The following is a 19,592-nucleotide window of genomic DNA, read 5'->3' on the forward strand; positions in this document are numbered from 1 at the left end:
CCCATCAAGCACACCGGGCCTGAAAAACAGAAACACAAAAGGAACATAGACAAAACAAGACCCAATACACTATACACACAAACCCCACATTTTATGATCCCACCGGACCATTACGACCACCCACAGAAACAAATAAACAGACAACACCAGACAAGAAATATCACCCCATTAGCCACTGGACCCTATAAGCAATGGGATCAGCCCCTCCTTTTTCTCCAACCTTAAAGAAGATGAGGGCGTACATACAACCGAAATCGATTCCCATCGACCAATGATCTGGTCGCTCAAGCCCCAACGTGCCGTCTCTGTGGCTGCCCCTATCCTGAACGAATGTGAAGAATAGTCCCTCAGAGTGAACCCTCCCATCTCCAAGCATTTTTTTAACACAGACCCAAACTGGTACCTAGACAACGCTGACCCATCCTTGTGGATCAAAAAGGGGCCAGGCCCGACAGGCCGTAATCCCACCCAATCCCTAAGCACTGAGACAGACAGAGCCAAGCCCGCCACCACACCAAGTACTACCCTGGCCCCTTTTTCCATCTGATCAGTTTTTGACTTACGAATGAGCAGCGTAGCAGTATCGCCCCGTACTGATACATTCGAGACATCCAAACCCCCAACCACCGATTTGGAAGGGCTGACCAATTCCCCCACCCGTAATGCCCCAAAAAAAGCCAAAACAAAAGCTGTCCTGAACAGCTGTACCTTAAAAGGAGAAAAACAGACACTGGGCAACACCCCCGCCAATACTTCCAACATGTGAAGGGTGTGGTCCCTCGCGCTACCAAGTGAAATAATAAAAATTATAATAAATAAAAATGGTGAAAACTGCTGCTGGACCTAAATGCCGCGTACACACGGTCGGAATTTCCGACAACAAGTGTTCAACCGTGTGTATGCTCCATCAGACATTTGTTGTCGGAATTTCCGACAACAAAAATTTGAGAGCTGGTTCTCAAATTTTCCAGTAACAAAATTCGTTGTCTGAAATTCCGATCATGTGTACACAATTCCAACGCACAAAATTCCATGCATGCTCGGAATCAAGCAGAAGAGTTGTGCGTCACCGCGTTCTTGACGTTCGGAATTTCCGACAACATTTGTGTGACCATGTGTATGCAAGACAAGTTTGAGCCAACATCCCTCGGAAATAAATCCAGGATTTTGTTGTCAGAATGTCCGATCGTGTGTACGCGGCATAAGTGTACACAGTGCACAAGAATAAATGTGAATAAAAGTGATCAGTGCAATTTTCTAAATCATGAATAGTGTTAATAATTATTCAAATAATGTACTAAAAACAGTTTGACAATAAAATCAGTGATCAAAGTCCAAAATATACAAATGTGGTGAAACCATTCTTCTAAGAAATATATAAAAATTCCTCTGGACACAATCTCAGTGACTTCGCAATAGCTTAATGCTTCTTACCCCAGTCAGAAGTATAATCAGCCTTATAGATCTCCTGTGGTGAAGGCGGGCTTCCAGATCTCCAATTTCCAGACGTATTGAAGGTTCCAATTCTGGATGGTGTTAGACCAGGCTCAACACTCCATGTGATGGTGCCAGATTTTTTAGTTCGGGACTCCCAATTCCATGGTCATCTCAAGGTTCCAAATATTAAACAAGAACAAAAAAATAGCCTCCCATAGTGCAAAACGTATAAACAATACAAATTTGTTCAAAAGCCAAATGGATTCTTACAGTAAAAACAGTTTAAAAGAGCTTGTAAAGTGCAAACACGGTGTTACAGGTGCCTCTTACGTCACTTCCGGTCCGCTCTATATACCCGGCCACGCCCTGCGCGTTACGTCACGACACGCGACTTCATCAGGGGAACCGAATTAGCTGTCAAATGCTCCAATTTATATACGGAAACAGGAAGCGTATTGGCAGCCATATTGTAGTTTTAAAATTCATAAACTAAGAAGCGTAAGTAAATGTATAACTGCCAATACTAAGGAACCATTGCAATATGGCGATTAAAAGGGGTGGCAAAAAGACTACATATAGTGCTGCCGAGCTCCTAATGCAACAGAAATGATGAATAAAATAGATATATAAAATTAGTAAAAATTCATAAATGGGACATACAAGGAGGCCAAAAAGTGTGTGTGTATAATACCGACCTCTTTATTAGGACTCATAGATAGATAACACTAAATAACAATAAGTAAAATACCATGAAAGAACCAATATGCATGCCGGAAATGAGGCATGGATGTGTATAATCACAAAAAGCCCGACTCCTCCTACAAACCCCCCCCCCAGAACATCCTGGCAAAATGCACAGACAGTGTCCCTGCTGTTTAGCCTCAGCATTAGTATAGTAGAAGCAATCAGAGTTTCGGGGGGGGGAGCAGCCAGGCACCCTTCTAATATGCCCCACCCCCTCAGTTTAATAAGGGGTCCCCCTGAAAAGCATGAAATTACTGCGAGGTCTCAGATGCCGGCGATTGACAGTGCACGGTTGAGAGAACTCCTAGACTCCTCCTCAAGGTATCACATGACACAGCTGAAGGGAGACTGGGGATGCAGAAGTTTTCCTACTTCTGTGCTGTGCTGAATCTGAGGTCTGGTAAGTGGGGAGGCATCAATTTTCTGTTTTGGGAAGAAGGAAGTGAGAATTCCAGCCTGGGGGATTTTCTTTTGGTGGGGGGTTAAGGAAAGGGGGTGGGTTTGCTTTTGGAGAAGGAGGGAGTTTCTTGTAGAGAAGTTTACAGGGGGTGGTTAATGGCATGGATTTGCTTCTGGGAGGGAGTTTGATTGGATGAAGGGAGATTTTCTTCATAATTAGGAATCTTTGCTGGGGGAGAGGGTGTTGACTGTGGGAGATATTTTTGCTTTGGGGGGTCGGTTTAGAGACAGGGGGGGTTTAATTTTTGGGGGGATATATGAGGGAGGGATATATTTTGCAGTGGTAATCTTTGCTTGGGGAGGGTTCTTAGAAAGGAAAAGGTGATTTTTTTTCCCTTTAAAAGAGATGTTTTTTTTTTTAAATTATAATTATCCAGGTGGATGGAGCATTGATCCAATGTTGCATCTGTCCCCAGCTGCTTCTAATGCCCCATACACACGGTCGGATTTTCCGATGGAAAATGTCCGATCGGAGCGTGTTGTCGGACATTCCGACCGTGTGTGGGTGGGCTCCATCGGACATTTTCCATCGGGTTTTCCGACACACAAAGTTTGAGAGCAGGCTATAAAATTTTCTGACAACAAAATCCGATCGCGTCAATTCCGACCGTGTGTGGCCAGTCCCGACGCACAAAGTGCCACTCATGCTCAGAAGAGATTCCGAGATGGAACAGCTCTGTCTGGTAAAATTAGCGTTCGCAATGGATACAGCACTTTCGTCACGCTGCAATGTAAAAAATGGTTTAATATAGCGCACTCTCTTCTTCTTTATAATGTGAGAAGAATGAAGTAGTTTTGCTGCTCATATTCACACAGACTTCTCTCAAACCTCTTTCTTTATTATTTATCGTGATTCCCTCAATATATTTTGATTTGTCACATCTGACAAAATTTTTTTTTTGTTGTTTTATTTATTTATTTTTTTTAAAGGCTGTTTTTTGGGTTTTTTTGGGTTTGTATTTTTTTCAAGGCTGATCTTTGTTTTATTTTATTTTTAGTTTTACTCCATAATATTTTTGTGTTTGTTTTGTGTGTCAAGTTACCACAACACCATTATTATCTTGTATTATTTAATCTCAAGGAGATTGCTTGGTGTTGGTGTCCCTTGTTAATTTCACATTGTATTTTTGAAATATACCTGAATCCTCACAAACAAACTGTCCTTTTTTAAGGAAAACACACATAGGCAAGTATAATTGAAACAAAAAATCCTTTATTAAGGGCTCAGAACCAAAGAGGGAGGCAACGCTGGAGAAACATCAGAAATTGGCGAAGCCTTGGACCCCCAGGGCAGACATCAATTCTTTAACATCAAAATTGGTGGCCTGAGGAGTCCATATCTAAGGGAGTGCAGTCTGGTCCAGAAGTCCCAGAGATCCGGAAAGCAGCAGATGACATCTGTGTCTCCAGGCTGTGGTACTACAAGAGGCTGCATCTTTTGCCAGACCAGACTGGACCCAGGGTCATCACTCTCTGGTCTTCTTTCCACGCTTCCTTCCCGGCTGTGGCTCTGGTGTTGGAGATGTGGCAGGAGGAGGAGTAGGACCTGGAGGAGGAGGAGGAGGAGTAGGACCTGGAGGAGGAGGAGTAGTAGGACCTGGAGGAGGAGGACTATGTGTGAGGTCACAAATGTGGGTAGCAGATGTTATTTGGCCCCTCAACCCCTTTTTGAGATCCTCCAAAATTAAGGACTCACACAGGAGTCGTTGGCCCTCCTCCATCTGCAGCATTTTGCAGCCAGTTATGCCAGCAAAGTCCTCCTCCACACTGTGGGGGCTTCTCAGGGCCTCTGTAGCCTTCCATAAGAGGCCTATGGCAGCCTCCTCCAGGTTACTCCTCTTCCTGCCACTTTTTCTTTGAAGGTGTAGGGGAGGGAATCAGGCAGCCTGCTTGGCCCGGCCACCTCCTGGCTGAGACTTCCCTGTGTATGAAAAAGGAACATGGTTTTATTTTTTGCATCATCAATCACAATCATAAATTAGTACTCCAAACTAACATCTAGTTAACATCATTGATTGGACAACCAGAAATATTTAGAAGAATGCTATACCTGGCTCAAGCTGGGCTCCTCCACATGTTGCTGCCTGGAAGGCCCAGGTTGGGCGTCAGAAGCCTCAGCTGGGGGGGAAGGAAGTGTGGAAGGAAGACTGGAGAGTGCTGGCCTGGGTTCAGTCTGACCTGCCAGAAAATGCAGCCTGTCATAGTACCACAGCCTGGGGACATAAATGTCATCTGCAGCTCCAGATCTCTGGGAATCCTGAACCTTCTTGTGCTCCCTTAGATAAGTGCTCCTCAGGCCACCAATTAGGATCTTCAAATAGGTCATGTCTGCCGTGGGGATCACCGTCTTCACAAATTCCAGCAATTGATCCAGCGCTGCCTTCCTCTTTGTTTGGTTCTTATATTCAGGGTGGTTTATCTCCCACAGACAGGGCAGCTCCCTGAACATATCAATGAAGATTGGCTTAAAGTCCCTATCTTTCAGGATATCCATTTTCACTGCAAGACACAACACAAGACAAACCCTAATGTCAGCCTAAAGTCTTCTAAACTTGTGCAAATACAGGCCTCAATCTAGAAGCAGTATAGGCCCAATGTTAAATCTTACCTTCGTTATCACGATCGACGCCTCCGTTACTCCTTTCTCCGCTCACAGATCGTACGTACTATGCACGCGTTTTACGCTTTATAGACACTGCGCATGCGTGAAACTCCTCCCGCCCCTGACGTTCTTTCTAGTCTATTCCCCGCCCCTTCTCGTTCGGCGCAGTGGGGGAAGAGCACATGGCAGAGTCAGGGCAGGTGTCTGATATTTACACCAACGAGGAGGAGGAGGAGGAAAGCCCGGAGCCTGAAACGTCCCGATCCAGAAGGAGACGATATAAGGCATCAAATATGTCCTTTGGGGAGATGTTGGAGATGGTCGACATAATGAAGAGGGCCGACTATGATGGAAAGTATGGACCTTACCCAACCCCAATGTCCGAAAGGCCAAGATCATGGCGAAAGTGGTCGAAAGTCTGCACCGGAATTTCGGGGTACGACGATCGAAAGATCAGCTCAGGAAGCGGTGGTCGGATCTGAAATTAAGAGAACACGAGCAGTACAGAAAGATCCGGAGAGTGCTGCAAAAAAGTAAGTAGTTGTGCTGTGTTCCTAGTCTTTTTGTCTTTATTACGTTCATGCTGCTCCATGTGCTTTTCTTAACTGGTAATCCAGTTTAAAATGTCAACTTTCATGTTCATGGGCACATTATTCGTTCGTATCAAACATTTTTCTTTCGGCCTATAAAACACCATTGTTTGGGCCATATGTATTTGCCAACATTTTTTAGGGCCTACTTGTCTGAAAATTATTTGGTTGTGTAGATGTGTTTGTTACTAGAATGAAATGCAAACTAGATTCTGTGTAAGGAGAGGACACTCAGCAGCTGTTTAGACATCTGGACGCTGGAGCACTAGTGTGGGACACAAGAACACCCTTTTTATTAGGGGGCCCACACAGGTGCTCCAGTGTATACTATAGGGGTGTCTCCATCTGTGAAGCTTGTACAAAACAGGTAAAGTATTGAAGTTTGACAAAGGACACTAAAAATTCTACATCTTGGAACTCAGCCAAAATAGACAATTGTACCCCACTTCCAAGCAATGTTTCATATTTATTTCTTCCCTCAAATATCTGTGTGCTAAGTATACTTTTTTTTTACATAGGGGAGAAAAGACTCGGAGGACACCCCTCATCCGAGGAGACCAGAGACCCCCCACCTCTGGAAGAAGGGGAAATCCAACCAAGACAAGAAGAGCAGGAGGAGGAAGACGTGGTGGAAATTGGCACCACAACAGGTGAGTGTCTGCGACCACAGGCTCAGGTAAGAGATGGATGCCGGCATATTTATAATACATGGTGTGTTTTTGTTTCTATCTTTTTAGTTGATCGTGATGTTGTGGATCCAGATCCTTTCACCTCGGAAAGTGCACAGATCCTGATTGGGGAGATCATGGGGTGTAATAGGAACTTGGAAAACATCAAGAAAAACATCAATGATGTCCTTAAAAAAAATAAGAACATCATTGATGTTTTGGGGAGAGTTTAAAACCCCTCCAAATCCCTTTGTTTTATGGTGTACTACAATTTTACCATTTTTTGAAAAAATTGAAAAAAGCCAAATTTTGAAGATGCACACAGTGTGTCAACATGTGCTATCTGCCATCACGGGAGATCAATGGACGCGTTTTGGGGGTGCAACCCCTTCCTCAATAATAAAGTAGCTGAGAGGAAGGGGTTGCTCCCCCAAAACACGTCCCTTGATCCCCCGTGATGGCAGTTAGCACATGTTGACATTCGTAAATTTGTGTGCATCTTCAAAATTTGGCTTTTCCGGGGGTGACTTCACCCCATCTGAACACAATATCAAACACAGGTCCTAAATACTCATGTCTGATATTGCCTTCAAGTTCTACCAAATGTGAACTTTGTGAGTTCAAGATTTGTGTCTTTCTTGTTGGTTTTAAACATGCCTGTTTTATCTTAAATGGACATTTCTACTTTTTCTAATGCCACCCCAAAAATTGTTATACAACAAACATGTTGGTTTGTTTTAAAAACCTTTTCTAAATGCACATGTGATTGTGCAGGTATTAAAAAGATTGCTATTCAAGAATGTGTGGATTATTGTCTCAATCCTACAACACTTTTGTGGTGCTCTAATTGGTGTTTTCTGTGACAATGGGGGTTATTTCCTAAGGGCAAATCCACTTTGCACTACAAGTGCAGTTTCAAGTGCACTTGTAGTGCAAAGTGTCTTTGCCTTTAGTAAATAACACCCAACAATGCTTTGTAAGGTTACACAATCACGCCATTTTCAGGACTCCACACATTTCTGTCAGGGTCAGCTAAAACAAACACAAGCAGTAAATGTCACCAAAGATTTGCTTATTTATTTATTTTTTTATTTGAAAAAGGTTTCACACATTGTCTGGCATATTGATAGCTCCCTACCCCCAAAGAATTCAGGGTATCTTAGCCGGACATCACGGCACTCAGGGAGGGCAAGCCAGGACTGCCACTTTCAAGCGCCGTCAGGATTGGTTCATTTTGAGTTCCGGCCTCAGGCCCAACTGAGCCAGCATAGTTGGCAGAATGTTGCCGTAAAAAGTTGTGCATAACACAGCACGCCAGGATAATGTGATTCAGTTTGTACTCCACCATATGTATAGGTGTAAGAAATAGGCGGAACTGGCTGGCCATGATTCCAAACGTGTCCTCCACCACTCTTCTGGCTCTGGCCAGCCGGTAATTAAAAACCCTCTGGTCCGGGGTGAGGGTCCTCATCGGGAATGGCCGCATAAGATGGTCCCCCAGCGCAAAAGCTTCATCCGCAATGAAGACGAATGGGAGTCCTTCCACATTGTCTTCTGGAGGTGGCAAGTCCAAGCTGCCATTCTGGAGATGCCCGTAGAACTCCGTCTGGGCGATGACTCCACCATCGGACATCTGGCCATTCTTCCCCACGTCCACATAGAAATTCATAAGTAGCCGACACCACTCCCAACATCACAATACTATTGAACCCCTTTTAATTATAATAGTACGACCCCGAGTTGGGTGGTGGGACGATGTGGACGTGTTTCCCATCAATTGCCCCTCCGCAGTTAGGAAAGTCCCACCGCTGGGCAAAGTGGGAGGCCACAGTCTGCCATTCCTGTGGCGTGGAAGGAAACTGTGGAGGAAAACATAAAAAAATTAGTCTTTTTGCACATAAACATGGAAAGCAGATTAGACACAAACATTCTTGGCCAACATCAAGATAACATTGTTTTATGGGAATTTTTAAAGACCAAAGTATAAGGTACACCTATCATATTCCCCCTCCCCCCCCCCTCTCATGGGCCATTTCTAACATTATAGGGGGGGGGCTCTTGGACAGGTAACCCTCTCCACTTGATTGAGAGATGAATGCCTAAATAATGTGTATTACTTGGAACAGCCCCTCCTTAGTTACAGTATTGGCAGCCCACTGGACAGGTAAGAAGTGTCATAATACAAAGATATAAATACACACTGTACACATTTGAGCACATTTGGACATTCTGCTATTACCTATCAAGATAATAGACATGTGCACACTGAAATATTTCGTTTTGGAATTTCGTTTTCATCCGAAAAATAAATTTATTTAGTTACTCCCGAAATTCGTTTTAATTTATTTCGTTTTTCGTTAAAAATTGCATTCGTCCGAAAATCCAAATTAAGGTTGAATCTGTCATTGAAGGCTTATGGTGTCTGTCGAATGTTCAAAGAAGATTCGACGGAGCAGCTAAACTGTCCGACGCCCTGTAGTTTACCTGCTCCGTCTAATCTTCTTAGAACTTTCAACAGACACCATAATCCAAAGTACGTGTGTACTTAGTTCTAGCTATTTTACTGCTCCTCCTCTTTGGTTACAATTAGCCAATAACATTCATCATCATCATTATTTTTATTTATCTTTTCTCCCCTACGTCGAATCTTTTCTCTCTATGTCGAATCTTTTCTCTCTATGTAGAATAATCTTGGACTAATAGAGTTCAGGTTAGGCACATTCGACCACAGGTTTGATGGACACGAAAATAAAGCATTTGTTTATGTCGGATCTTTCGTTTTTCGGATTCTGCACTTTCGTTATCGTTTGTTAAAACGATAACGAAAATACCTGAAATTCGGACAAAAATGCATTCGGACGAAAACGAATGCACATGTCTAGATAATAATAGGATACAAAAACTTTAAACAGTACCATTTTAAATTATACAGGCAGGCCCTTGCACTACATGCTTTGGGGAATTCATCCATACATATGACCACAAAAGAGATGGGTATAGTGTGTATGGGTTTGGCAAAGTCAGCAGATAGATGATTGAGGATAGATAGAGAATTGGTATCAGCTGACTTAGCAGTTGGGGGGAGGGAGGGGACACCCAAAAAATGATTTGGGGACACCCCAAAAAAAACCTCTGGCACTCTGCCTAAATTTAAAGCACAAATCAGATTTCAATACATTTTAGGAGGTGTTTGGGGTAAAGCACTACTATGGAGCTGATAAAATACATTGTTAAGTGACTACATGAGGTGAATATAGGGCCATGAGACCATGCTGGGGAGGTAAGTGAAGGCAAATAAGTATGAAGGACAACAAAAATAATTACATAAAAATCCAGCATGCATGAGAACAAAGGGGACATTCACAGCATATTCCAATCATGGTAATTAGGGAATGAGGAAAGAAATACAATATATTATCAAACATTAAATACAATAAAATGTGATATTAAAGGATAAATCTTAATTTAATATACTTCTTTTGCAGGACCTGGATGATGGCAGAACAGGTCTCTGGGATAATGATCCCCAGAGCCTGGGGGGAGATGCCTGTCGAGAACTTCAAGTCCTGCAGGCTTCTCCCCGTCTCCAAGTACCACAGGGTAGCGACTAGCCTCTGCTCCGGAGTGATGGCTCGCCTCATGCAGGTATCCTGCCTGCTGATATAGGAGGTCAGCAAAGCCAACAAATGGTGAAATACGGGGTCCATCATCCTGAGAAAGTTCCTCATCAGGATTATTCTCACGGATCTCACGGAGCAAAGGCATATGAGAACTGGTCACGCTAAAGCAACCAATTCTTGGTCCATGAACTCCTCCCCACCCTGTTCATGGACTGGACTTGTGTCAAGGTCAGGACCCCAACACCAAGCCCCCGCACAGCACGAACTCTACGAGGAGTACGTATACGCAACATGGCTAGGAAATGGTCGGCTGCTCAGAACGAAGTAACAGAACGCACTGAAGAACAGCAAGGCCTGTGAAGAGCGACCTGAAAAACAGTAACGAACGAACAAGAACACAATGACAAAGTCACGCGTAGCTTGCTTGCACGCACTGAAGAGCAGATACAAACCCACAAGCACAAACTGAACAGCAGAAAACGATCTGAAAACCTCAGAAAAACATGGCTAGGAAACGGTCGGCTGCTCAGAACGAAGTAACAGAACGCACTGAAGAACAGCAAGGCCTGTGAAGAGCGACCTGAAAAACAGTAACGAACGAACAAGAACACAATGACAAAGTCACGCGTAGCTTGCTTGCACGCACTGAAGAGCAGATACAAACCCACAAGCACAAACTGAACAGCAGAAAACGATCTGAAAACCACGAGTCTGAAAAATCGCGAATCGTCTCTCACCAAACTTTTACTAACACGAGATTAGCAAAAGGAGCCCAAAGGGTGCCGCGCTTGGTTCTGAACTGGCCTTTTCTAGTCTCGTCGTACGTGCTTTACGTCACCGCGTTCTTGGCGATCGGAAATTCCGACAACTTTGTGCGACCGTGTGTACGCAAAACAAGTTTGAGCCAACATCCGTCTGAAAAAATCCTAGGATTTTGTTGTCGGAATGTCCGATCAATGTCCGACCGTGTGTACGGGGCATAAGACAAACAACAGAGCGATCAAAGACCAACGATCACTCAGTTCTCAGCCTTCGGTGAGCAAAGAGTGGTCCCTGGCTCTGCCCCCCTCCCCCAAGCTAACTGGAATGCCAGGCTGTGAGGGGGGGCAGGAGCAGCTGGCTCGGGGTCTCTGCGGCTCGCTGAGAGGCTGAGCAAGCTGCTGGTCCAGGCATCTGGGTGAATCCTGACTTAAAAGTTAGGATCTTTCCACAGCCTGGACCCGCTGAGCAATGTCAGCTGACAAAGGGCTATAGCTGGCTGTCAGCTAAAAATGGGTCACAAAAGTGCAGAACGAACTGCGCTCCTAACCAGGAGAAGTACAACCAAGCAGTATGCCGTCCCTTCAGAGCGCATGCACCAGTGACATCACCGGCTGCTTTCCATGTGAATATCTCCTAAAACACCACAAGTTTAGGAGATATTTACTGTACCTACAGGTAAGCGTTATTATAGGCTTACTTGTAGGTACAAGTTCAAAAGCTGGGTTTACTACAGTTTAAGACTGAATAAAAGCCAACCATATTGATCAGGTGCAAAGGGCACCATCCTGTGGTAGTTAGTGCACAATATCTTTTATTTTTTCATCTCTTAAAGTGGTTGTAAACCTTTACAGACCACTGTTACCTACAGGTAAGCCTAGATTAAGGTTTACCTGTAGGTGCAAGAAACATCTCCTAAACATACATGGTTTAGGAGATATTTCCAAAAGACAGGCACTGAGCGTGCCGTCTCACCGTTAGTGGCGGCACCATCGCGCATGCGCGGGAGTGACGTTATCGTGGCTCCAGCCAATCACAGCGCCGGAGCCGCGATACCCGGTAAGAAGATGGACGCTTCGTAGGAGAAGAGACAGCGGTGACATCACAGGCTCCCTTGTCAGGTAAGTGACACATAATGGCCTACAATGCGATGCATAGTAGGCCATTATGCTTTACATTTGCAGGGAAACAAAAAGGAAGTAAACCCATCAGGGTTTACTTCCTCTTTAAAACATTTCATAAAATTTCTTAGGACACATTTTTTTTAAGGTTTAAATAAATCACTGAATTTACTGCCCACCACAATATGTTTCCCCTTGCACCTGCTCAACTTGCACAGTAAGGTTAACTAAAATCCAGTCTTGGGTCTCATTCATACATCCTACATGACCATGGTGCAGCAAGTATACTGCAAATACCTTCACCCGGGATCTCAGATGTTCTAATCTCTGCTCAGCCTGTACACCTGAGTGATAGGCTGAAAAGAGCCAAGGCCGTCTGCTGCTGTAAACATGTATCCACCTGTATCTGCACATCCAGTGGTGACCTGCAGGTAGGGATACATTTTTGCCCTTGGATAAAATCTCTCTGCATCCAGGGTCAGAAATTTGTCCCTAACAGCAGGTAGCCACTGTGACCTGTGTTTTTTGTGTGTGTGTCGCTCAGGCTCAATCGATGTGGGGAGTAATGTAGATGATACCGAATGTACTGCAGGAGTGCCGGCGAGGGATGGAGCTCAACCCAGATCCTGTAGTCACTGAAGGGAAGAGAGAAAAAAAAATTCTATGGTAATGTAGTAGTGATGAGAGAGACCTCCTGCAAGGCCACACCCCAACGTGTTTTGCTTTGTCCCCCAGAGATTAAACATGGGGACCACTGGATGTGCAGATACATGTTAACAGCAGTGGCTCTTTTCAGCCCATCACTCAGGTGAACAGGCTGAGCAGCTGTCAAAAATTAGAACATCTAGGATCTTGGCTGTAGGTGTTCATGGTATATTTTCCATTTCTTTTGCCATTTAGAACATGTGAATTAAATCTAAAGCCTGGTTCACACTGTATTTTTTTTTTTTAGTTCAACCCAGCGGGCTGAACGGAAAAAAAACTAGGGAGCTTAGGAGGAGCTCGCTGTACTGAGTACACTACCACACCACAACTGCGTGCATTGCGTTCTATTCAGTTGAAAGGGAATCATTTTTGCTGCGCTACATTGCAAAGCCTCATGGCCCCACTCTGCCGTCAAATGTTTTTACTGTACCTCTCCCAACATTAAAGTGTAAATGATGCCTTTAAGTTTGAAAGACCAGAACCCCCCCCCCCAGGAAAACAAAATTATCTACGGCCCTGGGTCACACCACCCTCTACACAGTCTCTTCGGGTAACATGCACAGCTGAAGCTGTCAATCACCTTCTGTGTGCTGCTGGGTGGAAGGGTGAGTGGAAGTAAGTTGTCTCCAGAGATTCTGTGGTGTGGACATAACCTATCAGAAGTAACTCATGCACATAGCAGAGGAAGGAGAGATCAGATAGGAACCCAGGGCCGCTGATAAGGCAGCACAGCCAGACCCTTGTACTGGGCCTGGGCACCATCAGTTCAAAAGGGGGGGCCTGGGCACCATCAGTTCAAAAAGCGGGGCACCTGCTGAGCAAGAGTCCTGGCTGTACTGTCTTATTGCAGGCATCGATCCTCTTCTGCCTCCCCCTGCAGTGCTGCCAGCTTCTCCGCCTCTTCCTCCCTCCGGCTGCACTGCAGGGGGGTTGCATCTAGCACACACGCCCCTTCCATCCGCTGTCCGGGCCCCACTGTGTGCCCCTTTCTCCTGTAGTGCTTCCAGCTTCCCTCCTCTCCTGCCGGCAGCTGCTGGGGGCACACGGGGGAATGTTTCAGGATAGAGAGCAGGGGAAGGGGCCAGTAAATGTGTCATTTACTGGCCCCTTCCTTTTCTGAATAAACACAGTAAACGATCGGTACCCATCACTCCTGTTTCCATTCATCGCTGAAGCACATTCAACTGTGTTCACTATGCTTCAGTTTGTGAATGAACAGGAAGCCTTCCTATTCATTCATCTGTGCAGCTGAGGCTGTAGAGAAAGTGTCTGATAAATCTATGTCCTCAGTCACTTTCGGGCCAAGGAGGGGGAGGGAGGCCCTGTCAGATAGGCTGTATTGGGCCCTGTGATTTCTAACAGCAGCCCTGTAGGAACCACACTATGTGCTTTGGTTTGAGGCAAGTATACACTATGGAGGGATACGCTCTGTTCATTTTTCATTCCATAGGCATACAACCACTTTAAAATGTACAGCCTGGAGGAAAGAATGGAAAGGATGGACATAAGCCAACTGATCGGAACAGTTTTTTATCAATAAGAAGTGGTCACCATCCGGCGTGGATAAAAAACATCCCTAAGGGGGAAATACTACGTGTGCGTCGTAACTGCACACAGTTAGATGATTTTTATGAGCAGGCTGAGGTCCTTAAAAATACATTTTTACAAAAGGGATATGAATTGGAGGAACTGAATAAGATCACCCAGGAGGTGGCTTCAGTACCCAGGGAACAATGCCTTAAGAAATCCTTGTCTTCGTCAAATGATACTCAACATCAATTTGGGTTCATTTCAGGGTTTCACTGCCAGTATAGGGATATCGAGAGTATTTTTAAAAAACACTGGCACATTCTGTGTAAGGACAGACACTTAGGTGAGGTACTACCGAACCAGCCGAAGTTTATATATAGGAGGGCCCCGAGCTTCGGTGACCATGTAGTTAAGAAAATACTAGACCCACCAAGGCGTAATGTGCTAAGTTTGGATTTTAAAGGTTTTTACTGTTGTAGGAGGTGCATTTGTTGCAGGACTGTAAGAGTGAGTCACAGAGGAGTGACAACTGTAACCAATAGGGATGGTGAATCCTTTGAAATCAAGGAATTCAGCACCTGTAACTCTTCACATGTCGTTTATTTAATGTGGTGCCCGTGTGGCCTCCTATATGTAGGGAGAACAAAGAGGCTCCTGAGGATCAGGATCTCAGAGCATATGAACAATATAAAAAATGGGTATAGGTTCCATAGCGTCTCTCTACATTTTAAAGAAAAACATCAACAGGACCCCTCCCTATTACAGTTTTGTGGGATTGACATAGTCCGCCCTTCTTGGAGAGGGTCCAATAGAGTCAGGGACTTATCCCGAAGGGAAACCAGATGGATCTATCTTTTGAAGAGCCTGACCCCTAAGGGGTTAAACATAGAACTAGATCTGAACTGTTTTATCAATGATTTTTAAAATTAAGGTATCTTAGGTTTAGGATTGTATCTTTTTTGGGGTTCTAATAAAGTAGGTATTAGTTTAGATCATGCATACGGGTTTTACATATATGGATGTACTATAAATCATTTAAGTAGATGCCCCGACCTGGATGGCAGTGGGGGGGAGATGTGGAGTATGTATCTCCATTAGTTCTCGTCCCTGTTCCCCCTATCTGTATGTAGATCTAGAAGGGGTCTGTATGCACTGTTGAGAGCAGAAATAACTCTAAAGAGGAGGGGAGGGTGGGAATCAGTATTGTAATAGATTCTCTCCATATACTGTACAGTGATGGATCTCGTTGGAGATGTATAACACTGCGTAAACACCCAACATTGAGGCTTTGGATGTCTTTTTAGAGTATGGTCCATTTATGGATGGTAAAACATGTAGGGATAGTGTATACATTCTTTTCATTTTATTTGGAACGTTTTGATTTAATTTGGAGGCATTTCTTATGGAGCGCGTATGGAGATATCATCAATGAGGTTACTAACATATCCATATGAGGATACAACCATATGTTTAGGATTTTATATTTGTATTGATTTTTAATACACATTTTATGTCCATATCCGAAGGGATTGGTATTTTAAAATGAGGGAGGGTCTCACCATGAATATATTGTTGTGGGCTATGCATTCTGTAGTATGGATGCTGGTTGCTGGGTGGAAACTTGCTGCTTTGAACATCAGCCTGTGTGTGAAAGGGCTGTATGTGATGATACTTGTAGTTACCACTATTGACCAGTGAGTGGATCAGTGTGTGATGCTTCATCCAGTTAACTATAGCTCATTCAAACTTTGATACAGTAATTGGGAGATATGTATTGATTAGTTAATTTGATGTAATTTTTATATATATGATTTTATTAATTTATGTGCCCGATCCCGAGTGCAAGCAGTTCTGATGTGATGGCTTATGTAGAATCAGCAGAACGGGGACGCGAGGTGTGCGCATGCGCAATGCGCGGCCGAATAGGCGTCAATCAAGAGCAAATATAAGGGGTGAAGGACAGCAGACACAGCCAATCCCATGATTAAGTCTACCTATGACGAAACATGTCGGGGGGCGTGGCTGTGATACGTGACACACAGCGCTGTTAGCCACACAGGAGGCAGGAAGTTCGAGTGCACGGAGGAGCGGAGGGTAACCGAGGGGAGGGATGAGATTGCAGCCCAGCATTAGTACACCTCGGGTCCGCCGTGACCAACAGTTATTTGCATTATCCACACTTGTTTGAAGATTGATGTGATTTGCACACGGTTTGTGCTGTTTTATCTTTTTTACAATGTGAGTGCATCATTTGAAGATTGCAGTGGTTTTTAATAAATGTTGTTTGCTGGTTCACACTATTGGAGCACTTTATTTTCTTTCATGTGGATCTATTGAATAACTATCCCCCTGGACATCGATTGATCCATTTACCCTTGAGTGTGGTAAAATAAGCGTGTATTGCCTTGCATGAGAATGCTGGCATTGTAAATCGGTGAGTGCATTTCTGGAGGGTGTGATTCACAGAACACGGGGGTGAGGTGGAAGACACACGAAGACACCTGAGTGTATTCATCTAAGATTGCACCATATGTTGTCACAAGCAGTTCCTTTTTGGACTGACTCATTTGGAATATATGGACTTTAATGTGATGTTTTGATATGTCACAGCATGGAGTGTAGTGACTGCACATAGTGTTTCACCTGTATGTCACATATATATTATTTATTCATTATGTGTGTGCAATTTATAGATTGATAGCATTACTCATTGTCACGAGTTACATATCACAATAAGAGGGTCTCACCACTATTGTGTTAACACAGGTTTCTGATACATAACACGTTTATAGCGCCCCATATTTATCCTATGTGTCTTGAGTGGATATTTGGTTAGTGATTGACATTTAGGATTAAATATTTGGTTTATAAAGGATGGACATAACTGTAACCTTTAAATACATGAAGGGCATAAATGAGGATCAAGCGCTAATCATTTTCAGCATGAAGCTAAGATCATGGGGACAAATTAGTAGAAGGAAAGTCAATGCTAACCGTAGAAAATATTATTTGACCAAAAAAGTAGCTGATGCTTGGAACAGGCTTCCAGCAGAGGCGGTAAGTCAACAACAAGTGAATTTAAAGCTGGACTCTGGAATAACCAAATATCTTGGTGTGCTTTGTGTATTTTTTCCAGATCTGTACAGTAATCCAGTGTGAGACTTCCTGTAATAAAGACCGCCCACTGCTACTCCCTCTCCTTGTACAGGATGACTGGTCTTGTCTCCTCCCCTCCGGTAGTTTTCTGCAGGCAGCCTGTAGTGGGTGGAGCCTGCTAGGCCTATCTGCACAGGCTATGCACAGCAACGGTGATGATATCACTGCTACTTTACAAGATCTTATCTGGGTTGGTAAAGAGGTTTAGTGCCCACAAAGTGGATTTATATCCTTTGTGGGTATTAAGAGATAAGGTATCTCACAAAAGTGAGTACACCCCTCACATTTTTGTAAATATTTTATTATATCTTTATATTATATCTTTTCATGTGACAACACTGAAGAAATGACACTTTGCTACAATGTAAAGTAGTGAGTGTACAGCTTGTATAACAATGTAAATTTGCTGTCCCCTCAAAATAACTCAACACACAGCCATTAATGTCCAAACCGCTGACAACAAAAGAGAGTACATCCCTAAGTGAGATTGTCCAATTGGGCCCAATTAGCCATTTTCCCCCCCCGGTGTCATGTGACTCGTTAGTGTTACAATGTCCCAGGTGTGAATGGGGAGCAGGTGTGTTAAATTTGGTGTTATCACTCTCACTCTCTCATACTGGTGACTGGAAGTTCAACATGACACCTTGTGGCAAAGAACTCTCTGAGGATCTGAAGAAAAGAACTGTTGCTCTACATAAAGATGGCCTAGGCTATAAGAAGATTGCCAAGACCCTGAAACTGAGCTTCAGCACGGTGGCCAAGACCATACAGCAGTTTAACAGGACAGGTTCCACTCAGAACAGGCCTCGCCATGGTCGACCAAAGAAGTTGAGTGCACGTGATCAGCGTCATATCCAGAGGTTGTCTTTGGGAAATAGGCGTATGAGTAGTGCCAGCATTGCTACAGAGGTTGAAGGGGTGGGGGGTGGGGGGTCAGCCTGTCAGTGCTCAGACCATACGCCGCACACTGCATCAAATTGGTCTGTATGGCTGTCGTCCCAGAAGGAAGTCACCTCTAAAGATGATGCACAAGAAAGAAGACTCTTCTAAAGATGATGCACAAGAAAGCCCGCAAACAGTTTGCTGAAGACAAGCAGACTAAGGACATGGATTACTGGAACCATGTTCTGTGGTCTGATGAGACCAAGATAAACTTTTTTGGTTCAGATGGTGTCAAGCGTGTGTAGTGGCAACCAGGTGAGGAGTACAAAGGCAAGTGTGTCTTGCCTACAGTCAAGCATGGTGGTGGGAGTGTCATGGTCTGGGGCTGCATGAGTGCTGCCGGCACTGGGGAGCTACAGTTCATTGAGGGAGCCATTTATTTATTTTATTTCAGGTACTTATATAGCGCCGTCAATTTACGCAGCGCTTTACATATACATTATACATTCACATCAGTCCCTACACCCTCAAGGAGCTTACAATCTAAGCCTAAGGTCCCTAACTCACATTCATACATACTAGGGACAATTTAGACAGGATCCAATTAACCTGCCAGCATGTCTTTGGAGTGTGGGAGGAAACCAGAGTACCCGGAGGAAACCCACGCAGACACAGGGAGAACATGCAAACTCCAGGCAGGTAGTGTCGTGGTCGGGATTTGAACCAGCGACTCTTCTTACTGCCAGGCGAGAGTGCTACCCACTACACCACTGTGCCGCCATGAATGCCAACATGTACTGTGACATACTGAAGCAGAGTATGATCCCCTCCCTTCGGAGACTGGGCCGCAGGGCAGTATTCCAACATGATAACGACCCCACACACACCTCAAAGACGACCAATGCTTTGCAAAAGAAGCTGAGGGTAAAGGTGATGGACTGGCCAAGCATGTCTCCAGACCTAAACCCTATTGAGTGGGGTATCTTCAAATGGAAGGTAGAGAAGGACAAGGTCTTTAACATCCACCAGCTCCGTGATGTCGTCATGGAGGTGTGGAAGAGAACTCCAGTGGCAACCTGTGAAGCTCTGGTGAACTCCATGCCCAAGAGGATTAAGGCAGTGCTGGAAAATGATGGTGGCCGCACCAAATATTGACACTTTGGGCCCAATTTGGACATTTTCACTTAGGGGTGTACTGACTTTTGTTGCCAGCGGTTTAGACATTAATGGCTGTGTGTTGAGTTATTTTGAGGGGACAGAAAATTGACACTGTTATACAAGCTGTACACTCACTACTTTACATTGTGGCAAAGTGCCAT

The sequence above is a fragment of the Aquarana catesbeiana genome, linkage group LG12 (assembly GCF_042186555.1).
Source record: "Aquarana catesbeiana isolate 2022-GZ linkage group LG12, ASM4218655v1, whole genome shotgun sequence".
Taxonomy (NCBI): Eukaryota; Metazoa; Chordata; class Amphibia; order Anura; family Ranidae; genus Aquarana; species Aquarana catesbeiana.